General features: G+C 40.7%; 1 protein-coding gene across 12 annotated transcripts in view; it reads right to left on the minus strand.

Moving 5' to 3' along the window:
- The window catches only part of PPFIBP2 (PPFIA binding protein 2), a 173590-nt gene that overhangs the window by 97857 nt on the left and 60323 nt on the right, over positions 1–15410 (minus strand). The window contains exon 1 of one of the 12 annotated variants that reach the window (XM_061610500.1): positions 3917–3992. The exons of 9 other annotated variants lie outside the window; for them this stretch is intronic. The gene's annotated coding sequence lies outside the window, so the exon portion shown is untranslated. Of the gene's footprint in view, positions 1–3475; positions 3600–3916; positions 3993–15410 lie in introns of those variants that run through there. 2 more of the 12 variants (XM_061610496.1, XM_061610499.1) reach the window with 2 other exon arrangements.

The raw sequence follows: 15410 nt of genomic DNA on the forward strand, positions 1-15410 counted from the left end.
GGGGCATGGGACCACAATACCTGATGCAACGCCTCTCCCGATATGAACCTACCCGTACACTACTCTCAACATCGAAGGCTCTCCTCCGGGTGCCTACTCAGAGAGAAGCCCGGAAGATGACGACAAGAAAAAGGGCCTTCTCAGTGGTGGCCCCCGAATTATGGAATACTCTTCCTGATGAGATACGCCTGGCGCCAACATTACTATCTTTCCAGCGTCAGGTAAAAACCTTCCCCTTCTCCCAGGCATTTTAGCATTTTTAGCTTTTAGCATTTTTACTATTTTAGCATTCTAACATGCCTGCATTTTAGTATTTAATATGCATTCAATATGTGTTTAATTATGTCTTAACTTTTGTATAATTAACTTATTTTAATTGATGATATGTGGTTTTAATTGTATGTTACTAGTTTTGTTTGTTGTAAACCACCCAGAGAGCTTCAGCTATGGGGCGGTATATAAATTTAATAAATAAATAAATAAATCCCTCACGTGTTCTATGTTAAGATAGTTCCACCAGTCTGGATGGTTTAACTTTCAGATGTCCACTCAGCATGCAGCAGTTGGTGGAAATAGGCACGCTCTTACTATTTAGGCCACCAGAATCAAAATGGCTAGGTTGTGTTGAGAAGAGGAGCAAATGGAAGTAGGGATACAGTGATAGAAGCTACTCACCCAAGTGTCACCACACTGCCCAACCTTCAAAAAATTGCTAATGAGCTTCTACACCAGTGGAAGTGTGGATGTACTATGGGTTATGCTTACTTATCAGATTTTCCATATTATGGGGAAATCTAGATTCAATGTAAAAAAAGTTTGGTCTGTCATTTTGACATCATGTATAAACTGTGAAAAATATGCATGCATGAGTAGCACTGTTTCCATAAGAATCTCCTTTCTGACTGGAAGCATCCTAAGTTTCAATTTCAGACCCAGCTAGTTTCCTGAGCATATCTGGAGTTTTTTAGCAAAACAAGCGGGGCAAGAGGCAGTCTCATACCAATGCCTCGCATTGTGTAGCATCCATTCTGCTGAACAAATGGAGAAAACACATTATGAAACAGGAACACCCAAACATGAAACTAACCCAAGGGCATGCAACAGTACAGGAATAGGAACATAGAAGCTGCCTTATACCAAATGAGACCATTGGGTTCATCTAGCTCAGTGGTGTCTACAATGACTGGAAGCAGCTATCCAGGATTTCAGATTCCAACCAGACTTGCAAGCCAGAGGTTGAACCTAGCACTTTGTGCATGCAAGGCGGATATTCTACCACTGAGTTATGTCCTTTCCCTGGTACAATGGTACAAGGTATTCCATTTGATCCCATATCCAACTCAAAAAGGTATTCTTGGAACTGCAGTAATGTTAGGCATTAGGACTGATCAAACACCTTCATAACTATAACATAGTCCTGAGTTATTAAGAATGCTTTGGGTTTGTAAAGAGCTTAGAGATTTCTCACAATCAAGCAGTATATGAAGTTTGTTAAATAAATACATATTGCGCTTTCATATGTTTTTAAAGTTTTTTTTAAAAAAAGTTTTTAAAGATGTTTTGTTTTAATATACCCTGCCCCTGTGAGCAGTCACACTGCTGCATTGTGCACCAGCTGCAACCTTCGGACCAACCTCAAAGGTAGCCCCATATAAAGAACATTACAGTAATCCAACCTGGAGGTTACCAGTGCATGGACAACAGTGGTCAGGCTATCCCAGTCGAGAAACAGACACAGCTGTCTTACCAGCCGAAGCTAGTAAAAGGCACTCCTAGCCACTGAGGTCACCTGGGCATCTAGCAAGAAAGATGGATCCAGGATCACCCCCAGACTATGAACGTGATGTTTCAAAGGAAGTACGACCCCATCCAAAGCAGGCAATTGACCAGTTATCCAAACTCAGGAACCACCAACCCATTTTAAATGATAGCTGCAGCAGAAGCCAATTAGGATCAGAGCGGTGGGGGCATTTTAAAAATCTTTTACCTCTAAAGGTATTCGCCTGATCGCCCCGTCCCTTCCAAAGTTATTTGTGTTAGGAGGGAAGGTTCAAAACAGTCAATTAGCAGAACAATGGTATGGGAAGACAGAACTGCTGACCCCTAGATTTACATAATATAACAGAAGAAAAAATGTAAGTGTGGCCATAAGGTATGTTTGTGTATAATAGTATGACCCTTTCATAACAACATATACAGACATATGCCTCAGTGGAAAACCTACATTAGGGTCACACAAAACAATTTCCCCAAGACCACACATACTGCTTTCTATTTCAATAAATTAGATCCCACAGACAATTCAGTGAGTTTCTAGCCTGGAGGACAGCACATTCTGGGAGACTGTTAAAACAGTGTTCTTTTCCCACCCATACATCACACCACCATCTATGGTGAGAGTGCATATTTTAAAGACACCTGAGCACCCAAGTCAACATGCATCTTGACTTAAAAATGAGGAGTACGCTTAGACCAATCTTTCTGGACTAGGAGCACACTGAAGGGCAGAAGCAGTCAGGCTGGCTTGTTTCACAGCAATTACTTATAAGGGTACCTGCATATTTTGCTTCATATCTTTTCTAGGAGGTCTAGAGACTTTTTTTTAAAAAAGGAAAGTGCAGAGTCTGGGGGCCCTGCCTGAGGGTGCCAATGAAGGTCTTCATGGGTGCCATGGTGCATGCAGGTGCTGGGTTGGCAACCCACAGCTTAGACAATATACACACTCTGATCATCCATGGGCAAAGCTGGGAATACAGTTCAGGTTCACACACACTTCCTCTGCACCTCCCCCCCTTTCCTCACTTGTGGGTTATACCTCAGAGAGGCAAGGAGATCCTACATTCTAAGAAATACAGAATGGTTATTCATTTCTCCCAGGGCAAGGAGCATGGAGAAGGGGTCAGGAGAAAGAGTACATAAGGCAGTTTCTTTCCCTCAATATAATTGTCAGTGGGGATGAGGGGAGAAATCTGAACTGGTCATAGCAATGAAAACCACTAGAATTTGTGTTTTTGTATAGGCCAGTAATACCAAGGTTGAATCGCTAATATCAGAATTGTTCATTTTAAATACTACAATTTGATGGTATGGTTTTAAAAACAACACAGAAGTTGGTTCCTTGAAAAGTTACTTCATCAGCTAAGTGATTTTTAACTTAAATTACTCTAGGGAATCTAGTTTAATTTTAGTTTTGTCCTGGGACTGATTACACTATTTTTACATAAATGCAGATTTTAAAGCATTAGTTACAGATGTTTTTTGTTTGATTGGCCTAGCACTCCACTTCTACCATATAGAAACATGCCAGTTTAGCCCAACTAGCCCTGTCCAGAAACAGGTCCCATCTGAGAAAACGGGCAGGGCGATTATGAAGTAATAAGGAAGAGTGACACTATCCTGTTTGCAGGCCTAAACATTCAGTCATGTGAACGCTAGCTACCTCGTCAACAACAGCATTTTAAAATATCTAACATACCTATTTCAGGTTCACTGATTCTTTCCAGATTTTGCATAACTTCACCTTGATTTTTTCTTCTCTTCCTTCTTAGCCCCAAAGGAAATTAGAAATTCAAAAGTTTTTATCAGGCACTCCTGTCAGTATCCTATCAGTTAGGAATGTTGACAAAGTGCATTCCGTGAGTCACATGCTGCCTGCTACCTACGTCTTAGTTTTATGCCATGTTTGAGCTTTGTCCTCATGTAAATTCCAGTAAAAACAAGTTTAAATAAAGTGTAGAACACCCTTCCATTTATTTAACAAACTGGATGGTGTGAATGTTGTCTAAAGAGGATCTTTAGAAATTGTGCTTGAATAAAGCCACCCACCTCCAGCCCATTCATGTATTTTGTTCAGGATACTAATAATTTGTATTCTCAGTTCTGAAACACAGTGCATTTATTACTTGCCTTTACTTACTTACAAATGCAGAAGTCCGCTGAAAATGGACCACTTGTTATGCTGCTTTAATTTCACTTTTGTTTAAAAGTATACTGTTTGCTATCTCTCCATGTCAGCAAATAAAAGTAAACCGTCACTGTACAGACCGACTATAACTTCCTGGAACATAAACTCAAGAGTTAACCCTTGAGTTTACAAAGCCAGTGGAACAAAATCCCCTTGCTTTCCTTATGTATATGCATTAAGGAGCTCCTTCACAGCATTTTAGACTTTTTTACCACCACCTTTTTGACCTTGTGTGTTGTTATGGCTTATAACATTGATATACCACCATTATTTATTTATTTTTTATTTTTATTTTATTCAATTTATATACCGCCCGCAGCCCGAAGGCTCTCAGGGCGGTGCACAGCATAAGATAAATACAATAAAATCACAAAAAACAGTAAAAGCATACATATTGAACACTTAACAATCTGCTATACATTAAAAGCTAAAGATAGATTAAAATGCCTGGGAGAATAAAAAGGTTTTAACCTGGCGCCGAAAAAATAAAAGTGTAGGCGCCAGGCGCACCTCATCAGGAAGACTGTTCCATAATTCAGGGGCAACCACTGAAAAGGCCCTAGATCTTGTTACAACCCTCCGAGCTTCTCTGTGAGTCGGAGCTCGGAGGAGGGCCTTAGATGTTGAACGCAGTGGACGGGTAGGTTCATACCATTATGCTCTAACAGAGCTCCCAGTACAAATAAAAAATAGCCACAATATTGCAACTACCTATCAACTTTGCTACAGTGCTGATGTTTTATTGACTTCATTGGAAGCAAGGTCCAACCAGAAGGAAACCAAATCCAGTCAAATAAAATCCAGCCCATTAACCATCTTCAAATGCTCTGCAGAATAAAAAGGTCTATAGTGTCCTTTTAAAAGCCTGAAGAAAGCTAGCCTGATGAATCTGTAGGAAACAAGTTATATAGAACAGGTTTTCCAATAGAAAAAACCCCAAACTTCTACAACTTGTTATAACTAACCTGATATTCAAGGAGAGATTTTGTTGATTAAATGAGCAAGTGAGGGAGGGTCATGTGGAAGGAGGCATTCCATCATATTCTCTGGATCCAGACTTCATATAGGGCTTTCAAGTTAACAAAAACATGACAAAATGGACCTAGAAACTGGTAACGTGTGAATCTATCTTAAAAGGTGAACAAGTATTTCTCTGCAGCATAGGAGACACATAGGAATCCTATGTATGCTTCCTCAAGGTGGGATATTGTGGAGGAAGCAACGAGGATCAGCTAATCCTTGACTTGATCCTAACCAATAGAGATGACTTGGTGGATGAAGTACAGTTACAGGAACGCTGGGAGAACGTGACCAAGCTATACTTGAGTTCTTGATTTTAAAAGGAATAAAAAGCTGAGAGTAGCCATACATGTACCCTGGACTTCAGAAAAGTCAGTTTTTGATCAGCTTAGAACAATGGAAAGTAAAGTTCCATGGAAAGCAAAGGAGTCCAAGATAGGTGGCAGTTTCTAAAAAAGGAAATTCTAAAGGCACAATGACAAACAATTCCATCAAAGAAAAAAGGGGAAAGACAGCAGAAGAAGCCAATGTGGCTTCACATAAAGCTTAGAGATCACCTGAAAACAAAAAAGGTCACATACAGAAAGTGGAAGGAAGGCTGACCACAAAGGAAGAGTACAGACAGGTAGCATGGAATTGCAGGGATAGCGTCAGGAAGGCTAAAGGTGAGAATGGGCTGAGGTTAAGCTAGGGATGCCAAAAGCGATAAAAAAAGCTTTCTTCAGGTACATCTATAGTAAAAGTCAGAGAAAAGAAATGGTGGTACAGCTACTCAATAAGGATGGCAAAATGATAACAGATGACAAAGAAAAGGCAGAAGTGATCAATTCCTACTTGGCTCAGTCTTCTCCCAAAAAAGCATCTATGATGTTCCTAGCAAACATGAAGTTGAAGGGGCAGGATTGAGATTGATAGACAAATGGTAGGAATACCTAATACTTTGAACAAATTCAAATATCCAGGGCCCGATGCACTGTATCCTAAAGTATTGAAGCAAATGACTAAAGAACTCTCAGAACCACTTTCTATTGTCTTTGTGAAATCATGGAGGATGGGTGTAGTGCTGGATGAATGGAGGAGAGCTAATGTTGTCCCTATCTTCAAAAAAAGCAAAAAGGAGGAACCTGGGAACTACAGACCAGTCAGCCTGACATCAATCCCTCGGAAAATTTTGGATCAGATTATAAAGTGGTCAGTCTGTAAGCAACTTGCAAACAATGCAATGATTACTAGAAGCCAACATGGATTCATCAAGATCAAATCCTGCCAGACTAATCTCATTTTTTGATCGGGTAACTTCCCTTGTAGACTTCTGTGGACATATCTTGACTTCAGCAAAGCTTTTGACAAAGTGTCCCATGATATTCTGATTAGCAAGCTAGTTAAATGAGGGCTGGATGGAACAACTATCAGGTGGATCCACAGTTGGCTCCAGAATCGTACTCAAAGAGTGCTTATCAATGGTTCCTTCTCAAATTGGGGGGAAGTAATGAGCAGGGTACCGCAGAGCTCGGTCCTCAGCCTAGTGCTCTTCAACATTTCTATTAATGACTTGGATGAGGAGGTGCAGGGAATGCTTATCAAATTTGCAGATGATACAAAATTGGGAGGAATAGCTAATACCTTGGAAGACAGAAACAAAATTCAAACGGATCTTGACAGGTTGGCGCATTGGGCTGAAAACAACAGACTGAAATTTAGCAGGGATAAGTGCAAAGTTCTACATCTAGGAAAAAGAAATCAAATGCACAGTTATAAGATGGGGGATACTTGGCTCAGCAATACTACATGTAAGAAGGGCTTGGGATTATTGTTGATCACAAGCTGAATATGAGCCAACAGTGTAAAGTGGCTGCAAAAAAGGCAAATGCTATTTTAGGCTGCATTAACAGAAGTATAGTTTCCAAATTGCATGAAGTATTGGTTACCCTCTATTCGGCACTGGTTGGACCTCATCTTGAGTACTGCATCCAGTTCTGGACACCGCACTGTAAGGAAGATGCAGACAAACTGGAACAGGTTCAAAGGAGGGCAATGAGGATGATCGGGGGCTAGAAGCAAAGCCCATGAGGAGACACTGAAAGAATTGGGCATGTTTAGCCTTGAGAAGAGAAGACTGAGGGGAGATATGATAGCACTCTTCATGTACTTGAAAGGTTGCCACACAGAGGAGGGCCAGGATCTCTTCTCTATCGTCACAGAATAATGGGCTCAAGTTGTAGGAAGCCAGATTTCAACTGAACATCAGGAAAACTTCCTAACTGTTTGAATGGTACGACAATGAAACTAATGACCTAGGACAGCCTTTCCCAACTAGTGGGACACCAAGAGTTGTTGGACCACAACTCCCATCAGCCTCAGCCAGCATTGCCAATGGTCAGGAAAGATGGGAATTATGGTCCAACAACATCTGGTGGCCCACTAGTTGGGAAAGGCTAACCTAGGAAGAATGTGGGCTCTACAACACTGGAGGCATTCAAGAGGCAGCTGGACAGCCCCTCTCAGGTATGCTTTAATTTGGATTCCTGCATTGAGCGGGGTGGTGGTGGATGTGATGGCCTTATAGGCCCCTTTCAACTCTACGATTCTATGAACTTTGATAAGTGGCCTTGGAGTCATCTAGGTCCAGCCCCACACTCAATATAGGAATCTTACAGTTACAATATCCTTGATCAATAACTGTCCAACCTCTGCTTAAATATCTCCAAAAGAGAACCCACCACCTCCCAATGCAGTCTGTCCAATGGCAAAACGCTCTTACCAGTAGGATGTTTCTTACTGTTTAACTTAAGTCTGCTTTCTTGCAATTTCTACCCATTAGTTCTAATTCTAGAACAAGCTTGCTCCATCTTCTTTATGACAGCCCATGCTTCAGATATTTGAAGTCAACTGCCATGTCTCCTCTTAATCTTCTCTTTCCAATGTTCTTCTCATCCCTAGTTCTTTCAACTGTTTGCCAGAGGACTTTGTATCCAGACCCGCTCACCATCCTGGTCACCCTCCCCCAGATACTTTCCAATTTGTTACTGTCCTCCTGAAAATATGTGGCTCATATCTAGACACAGTACTCCAGATGCAGTCTGATCAGCACTGGATCGAATCAAACAACAGCTCTGTTTGGACATTCAGACCCTTTATGTGTAAACACCAGCAGGGGAAGAGCGGGGGAGCGCTGCTAAGCCCCTCCCCTCGGGCACATCACCTTCAACAGATTTACGGCAAGGGTCTGAAGTGAAGAGCTTCCTCTACTCATGGAGGTTCTCTACACAATGTAGAACTTTGGAAAGTCAGACTTCTGTATTGCACGGGGAGCCTCCACAAGTAAAAAAGCAGGTTCCACAATTCCTACCTTTGCCCTCAGAAACCTGTGGAAGACTGTAAACCAGACAAAGGTGACACACCAGAGGGAACAAAGCTTGGCAGTGCACTCTGCTCTTCCTTATGGGGGTTGTTTACACAAAAGTGGTCTCAAGAGTTGAATAGGGCTCCTTACTGCATCTGATTAGAACATTACAATTTTGTCCTCAGCCCCCATGCTACCATCACTGCTGTTCCTGCAGCCATCATTCAATGAGTGCATTTCTACGAGCAGGTTGAAGGCTGCTGGAGATGACTATTTTGATAAGTACCAGAGAAATATTCGGCCAGACGCTGTTGAGAAGCCCGTATTTCATTTGAACATACGATATTCAGATCTGAGACTGGCTCAGGAGAATGTCACATTTCTAATTCAGAGCGAGAAAAATTACTCTGGAATAGGCATTGCCCTTACTAGACTTGTTTGCTTTCAGTAACATTGGACTATTTTTCAAACAAAACAAAAATGACACACAAGTTTCATCAAACTTCCTAAAGGAGTTCTATCATCACCAGAATGCCAAATGAGGTGGCAAACACAGCAAAGTATCTCCCCACCCCTGGGAAATATTAGGAAACAAGGGAGGAAATGTTTGTGAATGGTATCCCTCAAATTCAGCTCACCACTCACTGTACATTGACCGTTTCAAGAAAAGTAAGTGAACCACTAAAACTGGATGCCATTGAACAAAAGTACTTCATCATACTGAATTACTGGGCTCAGACCAATTTTCGTTAATGTTCATGGCATGGTCAATGAAAAACAGGTATTACTAGCATTAACTTTAGAACTAGCTGTTCTTAACTCAAAAGTAACTATTTAACAACTGCTACTGCTTATTTCACCAGCTCTGTATTTATGTAGCTTATTGGTGTCCATTTAGAGTAGATAACTGCTACAAAATATTCCAGAGAAGGCAATGCTAGAACTGGGGAATTGCTTTTGGCTTTTTATTTTAAGCCAAAATCATAGCTGCAATAATGAGTGCGACCTCTCATTATTAACATAAACTGAATTCAATTATTGAAAGTGAAGTGTATCATTTTCTTAAGAAATGGGTCCTAATTAATCTCTTAGTTTTATGTCTTTTTTGTTCAGAAGCACCATAAATGGAAGAGGCCTGCCCAAATGATAGGTTGGAATATTTGTCATTTTACAGTGCATTATATTTTTGTCATTGAAAGTAAGATTACTATATAATTACACAGTTCAGTTCAACATCAAACATTTCCAAGAATGGATCTTTTGTGTCTTAAAAAAAATATACCAACCAAAGGAATTCGGGCAAGGGGTGTATTCTATTACATCTTCTTGTGCATACTCTAATTTTTATTCAAATCTTCCTTCTTAGCTATACTTTACATGGAACACTTTAGGGTGCTGCCTTTAAAAAAGCAGAACACAAGCCAGCATCAACACTTAAAATTAAACCATGTATCACTTTATGTCAATGCAGTGGCCAGATTGGTAACAGGGACCAGACGGTTCGAACATATAAAACTGATTCTGGCCCGCTTGCATTGGCTGCCTGTATGTTTCTGAGCTCGATTCAAGGTGCTGGTTTTAACCTATAAAGCCTTACATGGCTTGGGACCACAATACCTGATGGAACGCCTCTCCCAACACAAACCCACCCGTACACTACGCTCCACATCCAAGGCCCTCCTCTGGGTGCCTACTCCGAGGGAAGCTGGGAGTCTGGCAACAAGGGAGAGGGCCTTCTCAGTGGTGGCCCCCAAATTATGGAATGATCTCCCTGACGAGGTGTGCCTGTTGCCAACACTTATCTTTTCGATGCCAGGTCAAGACTTTCCTCTTCTCTCAGGCATTTTAGCATGTGTTTTTAAATTAATTTTTTTAAAAATGTGTTTTTAAATTTGTATATTTGTTTTTAATGTTTTTAATTGTTGTAAATCGCCCAGAGAGCTTCAGCTATGGGGCAGTATATAAATGTAATAAATAAATTAATAATAAATAATAGCAAGATCATTGAATTGAAGCTTCAAGATGATTAAGAGATTTGCTCTAAAGCAAATCCTCAGATGCAAGAAAACTTTTAAAAAGTCATTTATCTAGTAATAAGACAGAAGACATTTAAGGAGTACTTCTCCCATTGCCCAACTAGTTACTGTATCCTCAGCTTTAAAAAACAAAACAAAACCCTCACAGAACAGACACTTTAATACCAAATGTCTTTTTTTCTAGGTTGCAAAAATGTCCAGAGTGTACATTTATATACTTTTTCATAGTTGCTATAAATCTCTTATTGGGACAGAAAAAGCATTATTGCAAAATTTAAAGTCAGAAGGAGGAATGGTACCTAAATATGTGTAGTTTAGCTGGCCACGCCAACAATGGTTTAGTGGTTAATTTTTAATATTGAAATTACTACCCACTTTGTGATGCCTCACTGCTAAAATATTTAGCAAATAATTATGTCATTCTATCCAATGTCAGTGACTAACCAATAATTATCTCAATTTGGGTTTTGTTGTTTAGAACTAAAGAGCATTCCCTGAGATGTGGTATTTGGCGTGCACACACACATACTGTGATCACAAATGGATACAACATCTTAATCCTGATCTGAACCCCAATCTAGAATAGCTAGATGAGAAGAATGTCTATTAGATTAGACCCCAATTAAACTTCTGGACTGGGCCTTAATATTGCATTAACCACTTAATTAACTTTGGGTGGAACTAATTAATTTCCTGACATATTCAGTTCTGACTTATTCACATGTACCAGAATAGTTAACGTATTCCACACCACATGCTATCCAGAATTTCAGAGAGTTCAGGTATACTCAAAGTATTGCACAAACAGATACCTTCACCTTCTGCTTCCATTCTGAATGAAAATCCATTGGGCACAGTTACCCAAACTGATGTTTAAAATAATTTGTGTACCTGGTTCTCCATATTTTGTAAAAGAAACATTTTTATTTTGCTTTATGCCATTTAAATAGAAAGCACACCAAAGATCACATGCACAATAAGCTTTAAATTCTAGATCTTTTAAAAGCTTTGGAAGTTCCAGCTTCCTCAGAAGCACCTCTCTGCAATTGTTTATTTACTTACTTGATTATAACTCCCATTTTAAGAGAAGCCTTCACAAAGCACCTTACAATAACGTAATGAATACAAACATAATTTAAAACAGGAATGGGGAAGCTGTGATCCTCTTCTAGAGATTGTTTACCTCCCATCAGCTCCAAAAATGATGGCCAATGGGCAGGGATAATGGCAGTGGTAATTCAGCAACATCTGGGATGACCACAGGTATCCTACCCCTGATTTAAAACTATAATTAAACTATTTGATAAAAGCAATCCACCCAACTGTAATTACAAATACTAAACAGAAGCAGTTAATCATCAACCCCATACTTGTGTCATTAGCAAGAATCTTGGTGTGTTCACTGGTATAGAAGTCAGTGTTAAAGTTCTGTTAGGAAAACCCAGATTGTCATGGTATGCAGTGCAATCTTATGCATGTCTGCTCTGAAGTAAATTGTATTGTCCAATAGGACTTCCCCGCAAGGGAAATTCAATGCTGCAACTTTGCCAGTTACTTGTAGCTTTCCGTTTTGAATATGAAGTTTTCAGTGTATAGTAGACTTTAATATTCTGATATTTTTGTTACTTTAAATTTCTGCATGTATAGTTCATTAATAAAATTTGCCTTGTGCAGAAGAACTTCTTGAACATCTGCTATAAAATTAAGACTCTTTCTATTGGTAATTTTAATTTTTCTTGAAAGTATTCTTGAAATCTGGTACTGCCTAAGACATATTTAAAAAATTGTATGCATCCAACTCACAACATAGTGTAAGACTGCAATCCTTTGCACACTTACCTTTGAGTAAGTTCTATTCAACTCAGTGAGACTTACTTCTGTGTGGATGCATATAGGATTGTACTGTTAGTGAAGCAATTCAAGAGACTTCTGAAAAGCCTAATCTGTTTAAACTCAAGAGACTGTCAACCACACAAATGGATTTAGCAAAGCTATAAGCTACACTCTTGAGGGCTTCAATCCAAAATTCCCAGAGTAGAATTTTGCTCCTAGGATACTGTCACTGGCAGGGAAAAGAGGGAATATTTGCTGATTCCTCCTTCTGCCTCCAACTTCCTGTCCCCTCTGAAAATCTGGTCTGGAAAGTTGGGAACCCTCACAAACATCCTGGGAGGTGGCACTGGAGGCTGCAGGAGGAAGGATTAAATGGTGCAAACTGTCCTTTCTCCATCAGAAGCCTCTGCTGGATTGCAGTACTGTCTGTGAATGGAAGAAGACTTTCTGTTTGTGGAAGGACAACTCAAGATCCAACTCTACATCCATCCTGCCTGCCTTAAAAAGAAAAGGCTCAGAGCTCACAACTGCCTTTGACAATATGGATGAGCCAATACTTGCAGGAAGCAAGGCACCTGTCAACCTGCACACATTTCTTGAGTGTGTTTTGTACTTCTGATAAAATCTCTGACATGCAGTGGGTTGGGAAACCTAGTTAGAAGGAATCTGTACTTGTCTCTCCACCCCACCTGACCCCCGTCCCAAAAATGCTTATTTGCACAGGGTATGAGGTCTGCCTTGAAATACACCAATTTTTGTACTTACAGAAGAGATAACAAATAGAACACCTTTCATTACTGCCATTTTTTTTATTAAAAGGGATGTATCAAATAGGCAAAGACTGCTTTCTCCCAAGCCAATCAAGTGGACTTTATTGTATGTGAAGACCTAACATTCATTCCTGAGGACATTTCAGGGAATCTTACAGTCTTGCAATGGATCACTGAGACTTTCTGGGAACATCGGGATTTGGATCAACTCCAAAACACACATATCTTGCTGTTAGGAGAAAAAGGAACTGGGATTGTGTTTTAAGAGGGGAAGAAAAAGGGTTGAATTAAATGGGCACTTGACTATTTGTTTTTAAGCCTTACAAAAATGGAGCCACTCAAGGAAAATTAGATTGGCAAAATAAATGTTCTGACAACAATAACTTGACTGTTAAAAGAAAACAGCCAAGGATGGCAACATATATAGTACAAATAGATAAGAAATGCATCATCAACTAAACCTTGTAGTTGGGCCTCTCTTGAATCTTTGGTTAAAAGAGGATATTTCATCACAGCATACATTCACATTGGTTTGAAGGGATATTTTATTTTCTTATTATTTGATTTATATCCCACCCTTCCTCCCAGCAGGAGCCCAGGGCGGCAAACAAAAGCACTAAAAACACTTTAAAATATCATAAAAACAAACTTTAAAATACTTTAAAATTAAAACAAAACATCTTTAAAAACAATTTTTAAAAAAGCTTTCAAAACATCTTTATAAAAAAGGCTAAATGCATATTGTTGTTTTTTTAAAAAAAAGGTTTAGAAACATATTAAAAAGCAATTCCAACACAGAAACAGACTGAGATAGGTCTTAACTTAAAAGGCTTGTTGAAAGAGGAAGGTCTTTAACAGGCACCGAAAAGATAACAGAGATGGCGCCTGCCTAATGTTTAAGGGGAGGGAATTCCACAGGGTAGATGCCGCCACACTAAAGGTCCATTTCCTATGTTGTGCGGAATGGACCTCCTGATAAGAAGGTATCTGCAGAAGTCTCTCACCTGCAGAGCGCAGTGATCGACTGGGTATATAAGGGATAAGACGGTCTTTCAGTTACCCTGGTCCCAAGCTGTATAGGGCTTTGTACACCAAAACTAGAACCTTGAACTTCACCTGGTAGCAAATGGGCAGCCAGTGCAATTCTTTCAGCAGCAGGGTGAAACGTTGGCGATACCCTGCCTCAGTGAGCAGTCTTGCAGCCTCATTTTGCACCAGCTGCAACTTCTGGATCAGCCTCAAGGGCAGCCCCACACAGAACGCATTACAGTAATCCAGCCTGGAGGTTACCAGTGCGTGGACAACGGTGGTCAGGCAACACGGTCCAGAAACGGCAGCAGCTGTCTTACCATCCAAAGCTGGTAAAAGGCACTCCTAGCCACTGAGGTCACCTGGGTCTCTAGCGACAAAGATGGATCCAGGAGCACCCACAGACTATGGACCTGCTCTTTCAGGGGGAGTACGACCCCATCCAAAGCAGGCAACTGACCAATTATCTGAACTTGCACAGCTGCTCCATATTCAGATGTTATGGAGAAATAGAGCTGGGTATCGTCAGTGTACTGCTGACACCTTGTCCCAAATCTCCTGATGACCTCTTCCAAGGGCTTCATATAGATGTTAAACAGCATAGGGGACAAGGTGGTACCCTGCAGCACCCCACAGCACAACTACCAGGGGGCCAAAAGACAATCACCCAATGCTATTCTCTCAAAACAGCCTTGGAGATACTATTGGAACCACTGTAAAACAGGGCCTCCAATACCCATCTCACTAAGTTGGCCCAGTTTGATACTATGGTCAATGGTATCAAAAGCCACTGAGAGATCAAGTAAGAATAACAGGGTTGCACTCCCCCTGCCCTCCTGATAAAGGTCATCCATCAGGGCGACCAAGGCTGATTCAGTCCCATAACCAGGCCTGAACCCAGACTGGGGTGGGTCAAGATAATCTGTTTCATCCAAGAGTACTTGCAACTGCTGCCCAACAACCCTCTCAATCACCTTCCCAAAGAAGAGGGTATTTACAACCGGTTGTTAATTGTCACAGACCAATGGTCCAGGGTGGGCTTTTTCAGGAGTGGTCAGATCACCGCCTCTTTCAGGGTGGCTGGAACCATTCCATCCCACAGTGATGCATTGACCACACCTTTGACCCTCTCGGTCAAAGCCCCTCAGCATGCTTTAATAAGCCAAGAAGGGCAAGGGTCAAGAGGATATGTTGCTGGCTGCATCATCGCAAGCACCTCATCTATGTCATCAGGCCGCATCAACTGAAACTGTTCCCAAGAAGCTGCAGCAGATGTTGCACTGGACACCTCATTGGGGACCACAGTAGATGTGGATGGGGCATCAAGATTGCTATGGAGGGGAGCAACTTTACCCTCAAAGTGCCTTGCAAGCAATTCACAGTGGGCCTCCGAAGGGTTTAAGACTCCATTTCCT

The sequence above is a fragment of the Rhineura floridana genome, chromosome 2 (genome assembly GCF_030035675.1).
Source record: "Rhineura floridana isolate rRhiFlo1 chromosome 2, rRhiFlo1.hap2, whole genome shotgun sequence".
In the NCBI taxonomy this organism is placed as follows: domain Eukaryota; kingdom Metazoa; phylum Chordata; class Lepidosauria; order Squamata; family Rhineuridae; genus Rhineura; species Rhineura floridana.